This window comes from Bubalus kerabau, chromosome 2, assembly GCF_029407905.1.
Source record: "Bubalus kerabau isolate K-KA32 ecotype Philippines breed swamp buffalo chromosome 2, PCC_UOA_SB_1v2, whole genome shotgun sequence".
Classification (NCBI taxonomy): domain Eukaryota; kingdom Metazoa; phylum Chordata; class Mammalia; order Artiodactyla; family Bovidae; genus Bubalus; species Bubalus kerabau.
Window position 1 is genome coordinate 16674288 of NC_073625.1, and position 19836 is coordinate 16694123.

Sequence of the window (19836 nt, forward strand, 5' to 3'; positions counted from 1 at the left end):
ATTTTTAAGTAGGTTATTAGAAGGAAGGTCAAACAGATAATAATTTTCTTTTGATGCCTGATACTGCCCAAGATTCTTAAAGTGCTCTGTACTCTGGTTTTAACCTCCCATCACTTTGATCAGGCGGAGCAGGCCACCGTGCACGTTTTAGTGTGGGGAATATTTAACTAGTCTCAAGACCTGCAAAAGGGGTTTGGCCCTGATTTTTCACACAGTGTTATACGCTTTTGTTCACCATGTAAATGGGGTGTGTAACTGGGGTAAATTCTTTCACAGTGCTCCTAAAGCACACATATTAAAGAGTATTTTCCCAAAGCTTACATAAAATTCCAAGTGGTATACACAGTAAGTTTTAAATGCTACATATGGAGAAAAGAGAAGAGTAAGAAAACTGGTATTTAACGAATAGCTTTGCTATTCCAGACATGATGCTAAATGTCTGACATGTTTGAATTTATAAAATCTTGCAAACTACTTTTGGGGGATATTTTACAGGCTATTGATTCATCCAAGGTTATCCAATCTAATGAACATCAGAGACAGAATGAGAATGATTGCCAAAGGCTACTCCTGCAAAGGAAGCGATGTGGGTTTCTACAAACATACACTTGATAAGGGAGTTTTTTCTTAGTCTGTATCTTTGCTTGTTTGTTAAAATAGAGTCTCTCTTTAGGGTGGAATTGTAGAGCAGGCTTTAAATCTACAACAGCACTCTTCTGATCACAAGCAGGATATTCAAGCAGAGATCATTTCTTCAGAAAGATGTGTACAGTTTCTCCTGCTCACTGGTAAGGGTAGTCAGAGTCTCTGGAATTCCCTGCATTACACATTCCAAGCACAACAAATCAATCATTAATTATTTTCAGGAAGAGTGTTCAAAGTTCTCTTCCTTCTTTAGGTGATATGACAGAACAAAACAAAAAACAAAAACCCTGGGTACATAGTATTGGCTTGGCCAAAAAGTTCATTCTGGTTTCTCCATAACATCTTACTACCCAAACGAACTTTTTGGCCACCCCGATACTTCGGAAGCATCGGATCCAGGGTCTCCTTTGTTTACAGATCCTTTAATTTCAACACAGCTCCATCATTTCCTGAGGGCAAAGAAGGGGAAGATGATGGATTTTTGTAATGAGCGAGTAAATGGCTTTTGAACTTTCTTGACATAATTATGTAAATCTGAATCATAGTTCAAAATAACACAGGCTTAGAATCTTAAGCTGTATGTGAATTCTTCAAAAAAGGCTTGGAGGTATGCATAAGAGTTTATAGCGACTACATAAGAAAAGTTTGAACTTTTTTTTTCCCTTTTTTTAGAGACAGCAGCAACTGGGGTGCATATATTTCCTCCTGGGCCTGGCAGGCTGCGAGCAGAGCACAGACAAAGGCACTGAGGCACGTGGGCCTGAGACGGCCTGGATTTGGCCTCCCAGGTGGTAATGAAATGGATGTGTAGGGACTGAAGTGATCTTCCCAGAACTGAGAGAAGGTGTGGTGTGGAAGCAGTACAAGCGTTGAGCATGGCACAGGTGCAAGAGAGGGGGTGCAGTGGGTGTGAGATGGGGTGTGCTGGGGTGGGGTGACTCTGGGGGCACGGCCTGTTGAAGCACGTTGGGCCCTGGCTGTTGACTCGAGAAGCTGGGTTCCGGGGGCTAGGAGAATGGAAAGGCCCCTGAAGGTATGTCCGCAGACAGGATCCGCCCTGCGTGAAATGGGGAGAGTCCAAGGTAGCTCCCATAGGAAGGCGATGAGAGGGCAGGTCTCGGGCTCCCGTTCAGGAATCCATGGACAGCTGCAGCCCCTCCTGCATGTCCACCTGGATTTGGCCAGTGCCACCTCTGTCAAGAGTTCTGAAGGCTCGGAACCAGCTGGACCAGAGAGCTGATGAAGCTGTCAACACCCACGTTTTCTCCCTTATCTGAGTGGCTTCGGACGATACTGTCGTGGAGAGCCTCATTCAAGTAGAGTCCTGATGCCTCAAAGGTCCCTGGGGAGTTCCCCGCTGCCCACGGTCCCTAAACCACCAACAGTCAAACTGTATATTTCCTGCCACTTCTGAATGTCATTCCATAAGCACTGCTGCTGCTGCTGCTAAGTCGCTTCAGTCGTGTCCGACTCTGTGCGACTCCATAAACGGCAGCCCACCAGCCCTCCCAACCCTGGGATTCTCCAGGCAAGAACATTGGAGTGGGTTGCCTAATTCCTCAAAGTCCAGCTTGCTGGTCGTGACACTATCGATCACGGCCACCAGGCTGCGACAGGTGTCAATGCCCAAACGATCAGTCTTCAGATCAGGATGTTGGTTTATGATGTGGTTGAGAAGGGCTGAGAGTTCTGTGGCAGTGAGTGCCCTGTGTCTACAGTCAGCTAGGCAAAGAGCCTCGGGAACTGCCGGACTTCCTCACCTTCTGGCCTGGAGGCTGGAGTGAGGCATTCAAGGGGCGGGGTCTGGGCACTGCTGCGCAGGCGCCTCCCGGTCCCGCGCCAATGACGCCGCCCAGGAAGCACGTGGCGGTCCAGCCGGTGGCGCTCCTGCCGTGTTCCCCCAACCCACACGTCTCCTCCCAGTTCTACCCAGGTTCCACCTTCTCCTCCCTTGCCTCTGCCTCCTCTTCCCCCACACCCACCTCCGACGCGCTTGTCACCAGCACTGTGGCTGTGAGTCAAGATTCCCCCATGCTCACCGTCTGCTGCTGCGGTCACCTCTGCATCATCCCCAGGTGTTGGACTTAGGAGGACGTCTGCTTGAGAAACTCTAAAGGAAATTAAGCAACAAACTCCGGTTATCTCCAGCAAAAAGAAGAAAGAATTGAAAGGTGAAAAATATTTGCTGCCTGAAGTTTTTTTTTTTTTTTTTATGAGGCATGTGGGTTTTCATCTTTCGGTTTCCCAATAACTTAGACATCAGAGATCAGATCAGTCACTCAGTCGTGTCCGACTCTTTGCGACCCCATGAATCACAGCACGCCAGGCCTCCCTGTCCATCACCAACTCCCGGAGTTCACTCAGACTCACGTCCATCGAGTCAGTGATGCCATCCTGCCATCTCATCCTTGTCGTCCCCTTCTCCTCCTGCCCCCAATCCCTCCCAGCATCAGAGTCTTTTCCAATGAGTCAACTCTTCGCATGAGGTGGCCAAAGGACTGGAGTTTCAGCTTTAGCATCATTCCTTCCAAAGAAATCCCAGGGCTGATCTTCAGAATGGACTGGTTGGATCTCCTTGCAGTCCAAGGGACTCTCAAGAGTCTTCTCCAACACCACAGTTCAAAAGCATCAATTCTTCGGCGCTCAGCCTTCTTCACAGTCCAACTCTCACATCCATACATGACCACAGGAAAAACCATAGCCTTGACCAGACAAACCTTTGTTGGCAAAGTAATGTCTCTGCTTTTGAATATGCTATCTAGGTTGGTCATAACTTTCCTTCCAAGGAGTAAGTGTCTTTTAATTTCATGGCTGCAGTCACTATCTGGAAAGTTATGACCAACCTAGATAGCATATTCAAAAGCAGAGACATTACTTTGCCAACAAAGGTTTGTCTGGTCAAGGCTATGGTTTTTCCTGTGGTCATGTATGGATGTGAGAGTTGGACTGTGAAGAAGGCTGAGCGCCGAAGAATTGATGCTTTTGAACTGTGGTGTTGGAGAAGACTCTTGAGAGTCCCTTGGACTGCAAGGAGATCCAACCAGTCCATTCTGAAGGAGATCAGCCCTGGGATTTCTTTGGAAGGAATGATGCTAAAGCTGAAACTCCAGTCCTTTGGCCACCTCATGCGAAGAGTTGACTCATTGGAAAAGACTCTGATGCTGGGAGGGATTGGGGGCAGGAGGAGAAGGGGACGACAGAGGATGAGATGGCAGGATGGCATCACTGACTCGATGGACGTAAGTCTGACACTGATTCCACTGTTTCCCCATCTATTTCCCATGAAGTGGTGGGACCGGATGCCATGATCTTCGTTTTCTGAATGTTGAGCTTTAAGCCAACTTTTTCACTCTCCACTTTCACTTTCATCAAGAGGCTTTTGAGTTCCTCTTCACTTTCTGCCATAAGGGTGGTGTCATCTGCATATCTGAGGTTATTGATATTTCTCCCGGCAATCTTGTTTCCAGCTTGTGTTTCTTCCAGTCCAGCATTTCTCATGATGTACTCTGCATATAAGTTAAATAAACAGGGTGACAATATACAGCCTTGACGAACTCCTTTTCCTATTTGGAACCAGTCCGTTGTTCCATGTCCAGTTCTAACTGTTGCTTCCTTACCTGCATACAAATTTCTCAAGAGGCAGATCAGGTGGTCTGGTATTCCCATCTCTTTCAGAATTTTCCACAGTTTATTGTGATCCACACAGTCAAGGGCTTTGGCATAGTCAATAAAGCAGAAATAGATGTTTTTCTGGAACTCTCTTGCTTTTTCCATGATCCAAGTGTTTAATTTGCTGCTTTAAGGTAGAAATTTCCTAGATTCAATGATGATTTGTTCAACAATAACTTCAGCAACTTTGTGGTGAATGCTAGACATGGATATAGGGGGCAGACTAGAACCCTAAACTGGGATAATAGACAGAAGCTGTCACTGCATATGGAGAAGGCAATGGCACCCCACTCCAGTACTCTTGCCTGGAAAATCCCATGGATGGAGGAGCCTGGTAGGCTGCAGTCCATGGGGTCGCTAAGAGTCGGACACGACCGAGCGAATTCCCTTTCACTTTTCACTTTCATGCACTGGAGAAGGAAATGGCAACCCACTCCAGTGTTCTTGCCTGGAGAATCCCAGGGACGGGAGCCTGGTGGGCTGCCGTCTATGGGGTTGCACAGAGTGGGATACGACTGACGTGACTTAGCAGCAGTCACTGCATGAAAGAACCAGGTACCAAAATTTGAGAAAAAAGATGGGAATAAATTCTAAGGGATTTATTCTTTAGTGTGACATGAATGTCAGGTCATCCTTACACTGTCCCACCCACGTATTCTATAACTGAACAGAGAGGCCCAAGGTCCTTGAAAATTCTCCATTTTTTGCACATTTAACAATGTGCAAAGAATCTGTGAGAAACGTGTTTTTGAGTAGAGTTAATAATAACAGAATATTACAAAGTGTGATGTTGGTCCTTTAAAATGGTTTGAGTCAAAGATCATCTGCTAGCATATGGATTTCAGTTTTGCTACCCTAGAGAGATGGCTTCAGATTACAGTATTTAAAAATTTTAGTTTACTCTCTGAACTCTAATTTAATATTAACTTTCACTTAGAGAAATGTCTCTTGAAATCTAACCTGAGCCAAAGGAAAACTTTTGCTGACAATACCTTTTGCCTGGGAACGATTCTTTGCCACTTCCAGTGTTCCTGTCTTGATCCTTCTGATGTCTATTACTATTTTGTTTTTGAACTCGGTGGGAGGAGGGTGTCTCAAAGTGTGATCCATTCTTCCTAGAAAACCTCAGCATCCCCTCGAATCGCAGACAGAAACCTTCAACATCACCTTGAATTGCAGACAAGGCAGGCATACGGTAGACTTGCCTCAGTGTCAGTCTAACTCAGACCAGAGAGGTCCTTCTCTGACTGGGGACAGAGACCATTAAAAGTGTGTAAAAGCTCAGCTTGCACCCTGATTGTGAAGGAATCACCTTTGCTTACACACCTGAAAGAAGAGGGTCCCTGATGGCTCGTGAAACCAGGAAGAAACCTGACCCTGAAAATGCTAAACATATGGATTACAACTGAACACGATATTGTCCCAATATTCAGGAAACTGATGAAAGATTTTCAGTTTTATTTTAGTGTTCGTCTCCTGAAGACACATAGAGTCTCAAATAGTACTGGCCACATCCCTGATTTTTTTTTAAATGAACTTTTAGCCAAACAGCTGGTAAACAGGTTTCCTTGAATATATTCAATATCTTACTGTCTTTTCAAAGATTCCCTTTGATCATTCATTTCTCTGCTAGTCTAACTTCTTATCATTGATTTCTTCCATGGGTGTAAGGCTCATACTCCTTGTTCCCACAATATTATGCAAATCTGTAATACTCTTAAAATGAAAACCATAGTGCTCAACATGCTATTACAATAAAGACTTTTGAATGATAGTCATAAAAAGACTAATTTGGTCTCTCTCTAATTTAAAACAAGACCCTAATACATTTAAGGATTTGAGAAAAGAGGCATTGCTATTTGACTCATTCTCCCTGACCAGTCTTTGAGTTGTTAGTCTTGAGTCTGTTTTCTCTATATTTTCTTAACCAAAGTATATCCTACTAAATCTGAGAAGCAACCATCCTAGGTTAAGATTTTGATTCATGTTTCTCTCTTTTCTTTTCCAGTGTTTCTTTCTGATCGTCCCTGATTTCCCATAGCATTTAATACTCATATAATGCAAAGAGCTAACCATGTTCCCTAATGGATTCGTACGTGTACATATGGTCCATATCTTGAAACAGTTTTTAATTTCATATAGCTGTGCACTCAGCTGCTGGTTTCTACTGCTTCCAGAAACCTTGCCAGACCATCTGCAGACCTCTAATTATACTTCTGACCAGAGGGCAACTGGCAGGAATTAAGTGTTATCATCATATTCAACAAAGTTTCATGATTCCAAAGCCCTCACTCAGAAGCAGTACCAACTGGCCTTCAGAAAGAGACAGAGGTTAGGAAGGCCCCTACTTCAACTGCTGTCTTGCATTCCTGCTTCTCTGAGTCAGCAAGTATTGTTGACACTTAAGAGGAGCCAAACTCATTTGATGAGCGATTTCAGCAGCTGGGGACACAGCTTCAAGTTCAAGTCCCAATGACCATGGCAACCATTTCCAGCTTTTTTTTTTTTTTTTAAACTGGGTTTCCAAAGGACTGTGCAGTAGAAATAAGGGCAAAATTAGAATACATTTTAGCTATTGTAAATTCTCTATAGCAAAATGTGCAAACTATGCCTATTCTTGTAAATAAAGTTTTATTGGACCACAGCCAAAAAAAAAAAAAAAAAGTAGCAGAACTCAGACCCTGTGCAAATATCAATCATCAGCTGGTCAGAACAATAGGGCTGGGATATGTGAACAATAACAAAGATTTTCAAGATGCAGGCATACCTTCTTGAAATCAGGAGGAATAATTATGACAGTTTTTGAGATCACAGCAAATCATAGGATGAGGCTAACTAAATGCAGCTTTAAGGAATCCCCATCAGAAGAAAAGACCCGCTAGACTGAAGGAAGTAAGCTAGTTCAGCAGACCTTCCGTATAGGAGGTGACCTGAAGTGAGGGAGTGCAGGATTCCTGTGAAAGCCTTGCAGACCAGGGTTGATTCAGCTGATCTGAAAATGGTTGTCCCCTTTCTCCTCAATAATCCACCCCAAAGTGGCGTGATTTATCTATAATCGGTTAACTCCTACAATTTTTTTTTTTGGTTGCATGGTTTGTGGGGTCTTAGTCTCCAGCCAGGAATTGAACTCATGCCCCTTGTATTGGAAGCAGGAAAATTTAACCACTGGACCGCCAGAGAAGTCCCTACTCCTACAGTTCTTTATTCATGCCCTTCTAGCTATTTAGTTATCACATCCAGTTCCATCTCTTGCTTCCTTGTTTAACTCCCTGCATGAAGGGATGTTTTTTGGGGAAGGACACACACACACATGCTGTTGTGTTTGTTGTTTCAGGGGAGCCTAAAGCTGTTGTGTTAGTCAGAAGGGAATTTCCTGCTTTTATTTTGTGAGTGGACTGGTAGATAAGAGTGAGATGTAGGGTATGCATGACAGGAAGAAAAGGAAAATTGACAACCAATAGAGCCCTCGTTATATTATGCTGGTAAGTGATCTGATGCTATTTGGCAAGTTCAAGTTCAAATTCCAGAGACAGGTGGTTTTAGGTAGAGATGTAGGTATATGTAAAGACAAAGTATTGGACCAGCCTTCATTTTTATTTGAAAATTAACTTTATTGAGAGGTCATTTATGTACAATGTAATGCATTCATTTAAAATGCATAACTCGGACTTCCCTGGCAATCCAGGCTTCCAATGCAGAGGGTGCAGGTTTGATCTCTGGTCATTGAACTGTGATCCCACATGCTTCACCGTGAGGCCAAAAAAAAAAAAAACAACAACACTCAGTGTGTACACATGTGCAACTACTGCCACAACCATGATAGAGAATATTTTTGCCACCCTCTAAAATTTCTTCTGGCCTCTTTTCTGTCCCTCCCTTGTCCCACCCTTGGTCCCAACCAAAACAGAGCTGCTTTCTTGTCACAGCTTTTTTTGCATTTTCTAGATTTTTATAAAAATGGAATCATTGTCGTATGTTTGGCTTTTACGCTCAGTGATGTTGACATTCATTCGTTTTGTGGATATAATAGCAGTTTGTTTGTTTGTTTTTACTGTTGTATAATATTCCACAGCTTTCAGTTTATCCATAACCTGCCCGTGAACATCTGGATGGGCTTCAGTCTTTGATTGTTGTGCATATAGCTGCTATGGATGATTTCCAATTTGGGGTGATTGTGTGCAAAACTGGTATAAATATTTGTATACAAGTCTTGGTGTGGACATATGTTTTCACTTTTTTTGTGTATATACTTGGGAGTGGAACATCTGGGTCATACGTTTCATTTTTTCAGAAATTACCAAAAAGTTTTTTCTGAGTGATTGAACCATATAACTTTCTCACAAGGTATGAATGAGAATTCCAGTTGCTCAACACCCTCACCTCCATTTGGCTTCATCCATTTTTTTAAAAATTTTATTTTATTTTTAAACTTTACATAATTGTATTAGTTTTGCCAAATATCAAAATGAATCCACCACAGGTATACATGTGTTCCCCATCCTGAACCCTCCTCCCTCCTCCCTCCCCATACCATCCCTCTGGGTCGTCCCAGTGCATCAGCCCCAAGCATCCAGTATCATGCATCGAACCTGGACTGGCAACTCGTTTCATACATGATATTTTACATGTTTCAATGCCATTCTCCCAAATCTTCCCACCCTCTCCATAAGACTGTTCTATACATCAGTGTCTCTTTTGCTGTCTCGTACACAGGGTTACTGTTACCATCTTTCTAAATTCCATATATATGCGTTAGTATACTGTATTGGTGTTTTTCTTTCTGGCTTACTCCAGAAAGAAAAACATCCATTGTTTTAATTATAGCTGTTCTGATGGGTGCATGGGGGAATTTCATGGTAGTTTTAATTTCCATTTCCCTGGTGATTTAATGTAGTTTACATCTTTTCATGCAACTTGTATCCAGTTATTAGTGAAGTATCTGTTCAATTCTTTCTCTCATTTTAAAAAATTGAACAGTTTGCCTTCTTACTATTGAGTTAAAAGTGTTATTGAAATTGTCCAGTTACAAGTCCTTTGTTGAATATATGCTTCAAAACATTTTTCACATTCTTTGGGTTGTCTTTTCATTTTCTTTCGAAGACTCCAATTTTTCTTTTGATAAATTCTGATCTGGTGGTATTTTCTTTTATGCCTCATGGTTTTTGTATCCTATTTAATAAATCTTAACAAAATTGAAGTCAGTAAAAATTTCTCCATTGTTTTCATCTGGAAATTTTGTATAGTACTAAACCTTACATTTAGAGCTTCCCTGGCGGCACGCATGCTCAGTCACTTCAGTCATGTCCGACTCATTGCCACCATATGGACTGTAGCTCGCCAGGCTCCTCGGTCCATGGGGATTCTCTAAGCAAGAATACTGGAGTGGGCTGCCATGCCCTCCCTCACGGGGATCTTCTCAACCTAGGAATTGAACCCACGTCTCTTATGTCTCCAGCATTGGCAGGTGGGTTCTTCACCACTTACACCATCTGGGAAGCCATTCCCTGGTGGCTCAGATGGTAAAGAATCTGTGTGCAGTGCAGAAGACCTGGGTTCAATCCCTGGATCAGGAAGATACCCTGGAAAAGAAAATGGCAACCTGCTCCACTATTCCTGCCTGGAAAATTCCATGGCCAGAGGATCCTGGCGGGTTATAGTCAAGGTGATTATTTAGGTCTATAGTCATTTCAAGTTAATTTTTGTGTATAGTTTGAGTTGACCTTTTTTTTGCATATGGATATCCAATTGTTCTAGTACCCTTAGATATGCAAGGGGAGTTCTTTCTAGACTCTCTTCTGTTTCATTGTTCCTTATGTCTATCTTTTTGTCAATACTGCTCTGTCTTGTTTTTGTAGATAGCATAAGTTCTTCTGACACTATCAAGTTCCATCCTGTTCTTCTTTTTCAAATTGTTTTGGTTATTCTAGAGCCATCAAATTTCCAAATATGATTTAGAATCAGCTTGTCAGTTTTAGTAAAAATGCTGACTGGAATTTTGATGGGGTTTACTTTGAATCCAGAGATCAATTTGGGTAAAACTGACATCTTAACAATTGCATCTGTGAATGAATCTGTGAATTCCAGCTTATTATGAAATGAGAACCTTCCAATAAACCTATGTACCTAGATTATTTCTCTGTGTATGTGATTCTTCCTTAATTTTTTTGAGCAGTGTTCTAGGATTATTTCTCTGTGTATGTGATTTCTTCCTTAATTTTTTTGAGCAGTGTTCTATAATATTCAATGATGAGTTCTCACATATCTCTTGTTAAATATATTCCTAAGTATGTTTTCTTTTTAGGTCCCCTCTTGCAAGTAGAATTTTCATTATTTAAATTTCTGATTGCTTTCTGCTAGTATACAAAGTACAATTAATTTTTGGATGTTTGACTTTGTATTCACCAGCCTTGCTAAATTTACCTATTAACTCTAGTAGTCGTCATGTAGATTCCTTGAGGTTTTCAACACAAATGTAAATGCAGTACATCAAGCCATTTGTAAATGTAGTCCAATTTTCTTCTTCCTTTCTGCCTTTATTTGCTTTTGATGTTTCCTTTGGTTTTTCTTATTTTCATTTTATTATTTTGTAATCCGTTTTTGCCCTCGTTGCTCACTGGGCATAACCCAACACTCTGTTAAAACCCTGACCTGGGGAAATTAAGCAGAGATCTCAAACTGAGGCAGGACCAAGGGCAGGAAAATAGCTGAAAGAAGACAGAAACGCAACCAAAGGAGATACTTTGAAAAAATCTAGCTTGCTCGAGGCAAGCCTGAAGTTTTAGTCTTGCTCTGCGCTTACTGTTATTGATGAGATCAGTCACATAGAGGTCCTTTTGAGCTGGCTGGAATGAAGGAAAACAATGTGTGAGAGCTCTGAGTGGATGGGTATTAGTTGTGGCTGGAGAGCTGTATGGACTTTGAAACTTCTAGGATTTTCAAGTGAGAAGCCAGTATCAGCCATAACTCACATGCCAGTCAGATCCCAGTTCCCCTCCCGTGCATGTCCCCCCAAGCTGGAGAAGCGGTCTCTCTCTCTCTCTCTCCAACAGTATCCTCCTCACTTACCAGAGACCTTTGCTTCTGCCCCTAGCAAAAGCTCCCAGGAAAAATCTGAGCCCCTTTCTGTGATTAAATTCTGCCCATCCCCACATCTTGCCCACTGTTATGTTTTATGAAGGTGTATCTGAAGATGTTTTAAATCCCAAACAAACAGAAGTACAAACACAACAGCAAAACATAAAGGGAAAGGGAAAGTTGCTCAGTCGTGTCCGACTCTTTGCCACCCCATGGGCTATTCTCCAGGCATGGGAATTCTCCAGGCCAGAATACTGGAGTGGGTAGCCTTTCCCTTCTCCAGGGGATCTTCCCAAGCCAGGGATCGAACCCAGGTCTCCCACTTTGAGGCGGATTCTTTACCAGCTGAGCCACAAGGGAGGCCCTGTAAAGGGGAGACCATAGCATTTATTAATAGGTAGTGCTAGTGGGTAGATAAGAGAGATAATAAAAGTAAAATTAATAGAATTTGGAGACTGATTAATTTGGGGAGTAATGGAGAAAACATTGATGAGGATGATTCTTAGGTTTGGGGTTTGGGAAAATGGTGGCCAGCCAGGCTGTTTATGAGCTCTTGAACCCAAGTGGAGTACTCCTCTGTAGAAGAATAGCTCCATAAATATCCTCCCAAATGGTATACTTAGTCCTTTAATCCATCTTAACCATTTCACGAAATGATTAGCCTCCCCCTCTGCAGCTAATTTGCCACATCCTGTATAACGCCATCATTTTCTGAGTCACTAAGGCTGCAGACCTCGTGGGCACCATTGGTTCCTCCTCTCCTCACCCCTCCCTACACTTCCAATTAGTCACTGAGGCCCGTTGTCATCCTTACCAACATCTCATGAGTCGGTCCGGTCCTTCCCTTCCCCCTGTCATGACTCTTGTCTGAGCCCCATCACTTCATGCCTGAACTATTTCTTAGCTTGAATAGTTCCCTAACTTGTCTTCATACCTCCAGTTGCTCCCAGATGCAGTCCATCTGGGACCCCATGGCCAGAGTGACTTTCTGTAAACACTGCTTTCATCAGCTCTCCCAGCTCAGACATGTTCAGTGTACTCTTTTCTGGACCGATGAGTCATGCAGCATCTCCCCAGCATGTCTTTGGCATTTCCACCTAGGGAAGCTTTGCTGGGATGAGACTTTCTCCTAACATCTTCCTCTACCTCCCTAAACAGTCTTCATCCTGTTGGGCTCAGCTCTGCTCCCAGCCTCCATGAGTCTTCTGGGACCACCTGCAGCCATCTCTCTGAGCTCTGAAAGCCTCTGGCACGTCATACCAGCTTTGTTCACTTTCTTGTGTTCTTCTCTGTGTGAATCTCATCTGCCTATCTGAGCAGTTGGCTTCGTGATGCTGAGTCAATGGGCCTCTTGTCCAGCCCGTGATGCACAGGCAGTGGAGAGAGAATCAGGTTCTGATCAGCTCACTATCACTGTTACTATTATTTTTTTAATGTTTATTTATTTACCAGGTTGTGGTTGTGGCATGTGGACTCTAGTTCCCTGACCAGGGATCGAACCTAGGCGCCTTGCAGTGGCAGAGTGGAGTCTTAGGCACTGGGCCACCAGGAAAGTACCTGCTTTTATTTCTTGCTGCCTCTTGAGTTTGTGGTTGAAGATGGGTTATGCCAGTTGAGTGAAGATTTGTCTGCAGTTGCTGGTAATATCTGCGCTGTGGTAGGTCCCAGTAGTGATTTGTGCTGGGTGCAGAGATCACACTCTTTTTGACTCATGTTCCCACACCCAGACATTTTTCCTCAAGTATGTTTCTGGCTCAGAGTGACAGGATCTGGAATATCTTCGACATTAGCCATGGGTGGTGCAGAAATCAGCTGTCCTATCAGAACCTCCAAGAAGCCCTTGTTTTTAGTCTTTGTCACCAGCCCAGGTACCTCCTATGCTCTTGGTTAGCCCAGCTTTGGGAGGCTTTCAGTGCTTTTTAGAATTAGTGTGTTTCCTCTCTGGAAACTACATTTCTGGGACTTCCTTGGTGGTCCAGTAGTTAAGATTCCATGCTCCCATTGCAGAGGGCATGGGTTCGATACCTGGTTGGGCAATTAAGATCCCTCATGCCACATGGTAAAGCCAAGAAACCACATTTCCATAGCCCGAATCAGCTCCTATATGTACTGCAATAGGGAGCTTCCATATTGTCCTCCCCTCTTCCCAGCAGGGAACACCCGTTCACCCTGCATTTATGTTACCTAAATGCATTACAGCTCATAGAGTGAGCATGTGTGGGGGGACAGTGAACCCCACAAGTGACCCTATGCAGAGCGAAAGTGCTTCAGTCCAAGATGACCTGTGGTTGCACCTTATACAAAGGAGAGGCCTGTTCCGTTTTTCGGTGCCTGTGCCAAAAATTACTTTCTGTTTGCCTCTCCTTCATCCACCAATTCATTCTCCAGTCTTCTGTCCTTCTCTGTGGCTAAGGAGGGCTGCGTGGAGGTTGGACTAAAGGAGAGTACCTCCAGAGACTGCAGCTGGGAAGAGAAAGGAGCCACCTGTTCATTTCCTAGTTCCTTCCGGCTTCATCGCAGGTGTAGCAGCAGCTCCATCGTTTACGGCAAAAGGACTTGTGAGGCCTCCCGCGGCTCTAATGCTCTGGGCTTTGAGAACGCCCCCCGCTCTGTGTGTCCTTTCAGACTCCAGGTGGTGACAGGTTTCTGGTGTTGCTCCTCCTGGCATGTCAACAAGGCTTGATGGCTCCCTTCACCCCGTTTCTTCACTCAACTTCCTTAAACTCTTAATGCACCATCTGTCTGCCTCATGGCCCCTAATTGATACAATGCCCTCTCCAAGAGCACCAAGGTTCATCTTTCTTTGCCTTTATCCAGATGCATCTGGGTATATTGATCTCTCCCAGGGTGCTAACCATGGTGACTGACCCTAGAAAAATCACTTGTTATCTCAGATGAAGAAAGATTATTCATAAGCCAGACCTTAGTTCTTGATGTGAATCCAGGGTTCCTGTTGACAAACCCTGGATTGTCAGGGTTGCTGGATGTGATCCCTGTGAGCACCAGCCCCGTGAGCTTGACCCTACACCCTATGGGGTTCCCAACTAACAATAAACGATCAGGACCACATAATCTTATTTATTGACAGGGGTCCCATTGAACAGACTCAACGGCCCATCTAAAGCTCAGTGGAATATGTCTGCCATCTTCCAGTTCTGAGTTTCAGGACGTTATGACGATACCATTCTTATGATGCTAGCTAGCTTGCCACTGTCCTAGAGGGTGGCTCTGGCCGGAGTTATTCCAAGGGGAGTGATGCTTTTACACCACCACCTTCAGTGTCTTTCAGATATGATTTGTTCACAGTCCTCTTTCTGCTCAATCAGGGTGACATTCGCTCAGAAGTGTAAGAGCCACTAATGGCCTGTTTCATCAAAGAGAAGCCCTCACCAGCAAACCCTTAGCGGAGTTTGCTTGCTTTGACGCTTCCTAGCGGCCTCAGCGATGTTTTGATTATCCTTTCTGCACACATCATGTTTTTGAAATTCCCAACATATTTCCAAGTTATTTTAGCTGGGTATTTTCCTGCCAATCTTAAAATCGGCGTTCCTACTCTTGGCTTCTTCATGACGCTTGCTGATGGGAGAAAAAAGAAAAAAAAGGAGAGAAAGGATCTATCTTAAGATCTTTTCCCTCAGGAGGTAGCATAACCATCTCTTGCAGAGGGGTTTTTTTCATTCAAGTGCAGGATGTAGAAGGGCCAACACATGCAAATTTGAAGTGTTTCCAGAGCATCAGTCTTGTGACGCATGCGTAAAACAAATTAGCCAATGGGAGCAGTGCGTAAATCACTCAACAGAGCATGCCAAAAAATTCCGTTGCACTCCTTCCAGGATCTAAAACCCAAACATGTTAGCGTTCCAAGCCCTTACCTAAAATATTCTGAAGGGAAAATGAACTGTGAATAACTGGAGAAAGGAGAAGCAATTCATCCACCTGATGTGACCACCTGCTAATCAACGTTCCCACAGTGTTTCGTATCCAGCTATGAATCAGAACTCTTGAGCTAAGTTTATGGCTTAAAAAGCCAAAGATTCCTGTCATCATCATCACTGTTCTTTACCAGCGACTGGAGCCAGAATCTGCGTGAGTTGTGATGCGTCTTAAAGGATATTTGTCTACGTGGGTTGTGTCTGATTTGGGGGAGGAGCGTGGCCTGGTTCCAGAAGCTGGGGCCAATGGGAAGTGCGGTAATTCACAGTTAAAGAAAGGAAAGGCCTTACAGAGTACGGATGCGAGTTTTAGTGTCTTAACCCACTGCGCACCCATGGAAGAAAGAACTCGACATGTGTTAGGAATGTATAAGAAAAGGTAGTTCCACTCACTTTTTTCGTAAAGTGCTCTTGTACAAGACACAGCACTTTGTGCAACACGGTTCAAAAAGCATTTATTGAGGTAGACAGGAAACAATTCTTCAGCAAAATGACTGCCCTCCACATGCAGAAAGTAAGGTCAAACAGGAGGAGCCCCTGAAAACTGGAAAAAGAGAAATGGGTTCATCTATAAAAACCAGTGCCTTGAAATAGATTAGGGGGCACACAGTCTGGCACTGAGCTGCAAGATTCAACATAGTGCTTTATCAGTTTGCTAAGGCTGCTGTAACAAAGCACCTGGACTGGGTGACCTAAAACAACAAGCATGTATCGTCTCAGAGTATTGGAAGCCAGAAGTCTGCAATCAAGATGATAGTGGGGCCACGCTGCCTTTGAAATGTGTAGGGACATCCTTCCTGGACTCTCCCTAACTCCTGCTGTTTGCCCACCATCACTGGCATGCCCCAGTCTGCATCACCCCGATTCTTCCTCTGTGGTTGGATGGTGTTCTCTGAGGGTCTTTCCTCTTATAAGGACACCAGTCATATTGGGTCAGGGGCCCACCATACTTCAGTATGACTTGATCTTAAATCTGCAACAACACTGTTTGGAAATGAGGTCATGTTCTGAGATACAGGCACTTAGAATGTCAACATCTTTTTTTTTTTTTTTTTTTTTTTTGTGGTGGGGGGACACAATTCAGCTCACAACAATTTATATATGGAAATATGGCGGGAATAAAATTTCCAAATTAGGAATTTTCATCTTTGTTTCTTTTCTCCTTTTTTCCTTCCCTTCCTCCCTTTCATTGTCTTTTTCTTCCTCCTGTTTCCTTTCTCCCTCCTTCCTTCCCTCCGTCTTTCCTTTCTTTCTCATCTTCTCCTCATCGCTCCCTTTTTTTCTTTTCTTGTTTCCTTAGCTATAGCATCTTGATGAGGAGGGACGAACAGAACTAGAAGACACTGAGTTGGTGTATATAAGAAAAGGCTTGTCCATCAGTTCAGTCGCTCAGTCATGTCCGACCCTTTGTGACCCCATGAACTGCAGCACGCCAGGCCTCCCTGTCCATCACCAACTCCCAGAGTTCACTCAAACTCACGTCCATGGAGTTGGTGATGCTATCCAGCCATCTCATCCTCTGTCATCCCCTTCTCCTCCTGCCCCCAATCCCTCCCAGCATCAGAGTCTTTTCTAGTGAGTCAACTCTTTGCATGAGGTGGCCAAAGTACTGGAGTTTCAGCTTTAGCATCATTGGCTTGTCCATAGCCAGAGTAATATGACTCACAATAAGGACAGCCTGTCCGTGTTATTAGGAAATCTCACACACAGCATAATGGAATTTTGAAGATGGAGAAAGAAGATTTGGAAGTGTAATGTGGGTGAGAGGGCTAAATGTGATTTTCAGAAATTGGCTGTGCTTCTAGGAACAGCCATCCTTTACCACCAGTGAGAGCATCCTGAGTCCATAGCTGTGTTACACTTCACGAGTTCGGAGTCACATCTGTATTCCATCCAGATGTGTCACTGATGAGGCAGGCTCTGTGCAGGGAGGAAACAGGACTGATTTGGCTCATGCTATGTGAAGCCTGGGGATTAGCATGCTACATAAATCTGATGGGGGTTCTCCAGTAATGGAGGCATGATAACAAAAGACAGGAAAAACTAAATAGTGGTCAGGTTTCTTCAGGCACAGCCCAGAGGACAGACAAGCTTTTCTGATGGATTTTAGAATCATGGCTCCCTGAGATTTCACTGCTGGTCCAATAGTTGAGAGTTCGTCTTCTAATGCAGGGCCTACGGGTTTGATCTGTGGTCAGGGAGCTGAGACCCTACCTGCCTCTTGGCCAAAAGACCTAAACTTAACACAGTAGCAGTATTATCAGTTCAGTCGCTCAGTCGTTTCCGACTCTTTGCCACCCCATGGACTGCAGCACGCCAGGCCTCCCTGTCCATCACCAACTCACAGAGTTTACTAACTCATGTCCGTTGAGTTGGTGATGCCATCCAACCATCTCATCCTCTGTCATCCCCTCTCCTCCTGCCTTCAATCTTTCCCAGCATCAGGGTCTTTTCAAATGAGTCAGCTCTTCGCATGAGGTGGCCAAAGTATTGGAGTTTCAGCTTCAACATTGGTTCTTCCAATGAACATTATATTATATTCCAATGAACACTATAACAAATTCAATAAAGACTTTAAAAATGATTCACATAAAAACATCTAAAGGAAACCATACTAACATGGCTCCTCTGTAACAGACAACCATGTCTTATGCTTCCTCAGCTGAGAACGAGTCCTTCACATCACCCAAGCGAGCCCACCTGTTCTGCTCCTATGCTCATGAAGCAAACTTCTCACTTCTAGTTTTCTCCTCCAAGCAGAGAATCTATTAGTTGCGTTGACAAAAATATTCTCTTCCCTTCAGAGTTTAACACACTTTAAGGGCAAGATTCCAGGTATTTTAGGCTTTGTAGGCCGTAGCAGCTCTGTGACTGCCATGCAGTTCTGCTGCTCTGAGGGGAAGGAAGCCCTAGACACGTGTGAACCTTGGGACTGGGCGAGCTCGTGTGACGTGATTTACACAGACGTCAGGCAGAACTAACAAGCCTTAGTTCGCTGACTCTGTACTAGACCTTAGGACTATAATTTTTTTTTTTTTAATTTTTAGTGAAAATCTGAATTTCTGTTTTATATATAAATGTCACTTAGTTTGGTTAATGCACATTGCCTTTTTGTCCCCCCAGGAAATTCCAAGGGTTGAATTTTATTTTTTAAATTTGAAATCTTTTTTTAACTTTTATTTTTGTGTTGGAGTATAGCCGATTAACAATGTTGTGATAGTTTCAGGTGGACAGCGAAGGGACTCAGCCACACATATACGTGTATCTATTTGAATCTCTCTTTTATATGTAAATCTCACTTAGTTTGGTTAATGCATACCACCTTTGAGAAACAGTTCTATCTTCAGTGGGCTTCCCTGGTGGTTCAGTCAGTAAAGAATCTGCCTGCGATGCAGGCGACTTAGGTTCGATCCTGGGTCAGGAAGATTCCCAGGAGGAGGAAATGGCACCCCACTCCAGTGTTCTTGCCTGGGAAATCCCATGGACAGAGGAGCCTGGTGGGCTACAGTCCATGGGGTCACAAGAGTTGGACACAACTTAGTGACTAAGCCACCACCACCATCCACCAGGGTCAGATTATCAGGTGCGGTTAATTCACACACTCGTTAAGCTTGTAAAGCATCATGGCAACAGCATGCTGGTTTCTCCCCAGCCTCAGCATACAATTTTATATCAGTGATTTTCTCTTTTTGTTTTTTTTTTTTTCACTCTGTGGGGCCTCACGAGATGAACTAGTTTTGTAAAGGACAGTGTGAGCCTTAGAAATGTGAGCTGACAGAAATGAAAACTGGAAGCAAGGATGAGTATCCAGGATTCCCAGCCTTAGGTGTGGTTTCCCAGCCTTTGAACTTGGCTTCTACAACTTATCATAGAAGCTGGAGACCTGGGACTTTAGTCAGTAGGCAGCAGTTACGTGGTATTGATGATGATGGTGGTGAGTAAGCCAATGGCTTGGTGCAAAAGGCTGTCAGGACTTTCCATAGTTTGTATACTGTCTTTTAAAAATTTTAGGTACTTCCCTGGTGGTTCAGTGGTTAACAATCCATTCTCTCAGTGCAGGGGGTCTGGGTTTGATCCCTGGTCAAGGAACTGATCCCAATGCCACAACTGAAAAGTCCTGCACACACAACTTAAGACCTGGCACAGCTACATAAATAAATAAAACAGAATATTAAAAAACTTTAAGTGCTGTAAAGAAATGATGCTTTTGAACTGTGGTGTTGGAGAAGACTCTTGAGAGTCCCTTGGACTGCAAGGAGATCCAACCAGTCCATTCTAAAGGAGATCAGCCCTGGATGTTCTTTGGAAGGAATGATGCTAAAGCTGAAACTCCAGTACTTTGGCCACCTCATGTGAAGAGTTGACTCATTGGAAAAGACTGATGCTGGGAGGGATTGGGGGCAAGAGGAGAAGGGGACGACAGAGGATGAGATGGCTGGATGGCGTCACTGACTCGATGGACGTGAGTTTGAGTGAACTCCGGGAGTTGGTGATGGACAGAGAGGCCTGGCGTGCT

At 43.8% G+C, this 19836-nt stretch overlaps 1 pseudogene; it reads right to left on the bottom strand.

Moving 5' to 3' along the window:
* Positions 1 to 1774: 1774 nt before the first annotated feature.
* LOC129644382 (calpain small subunit 1-like) lies at positions 1775 to 19301 on the bottom strand (annotated as a pseudogene).
* Positions 19302 to 19836: the final 535 nt, after the last annotated feature.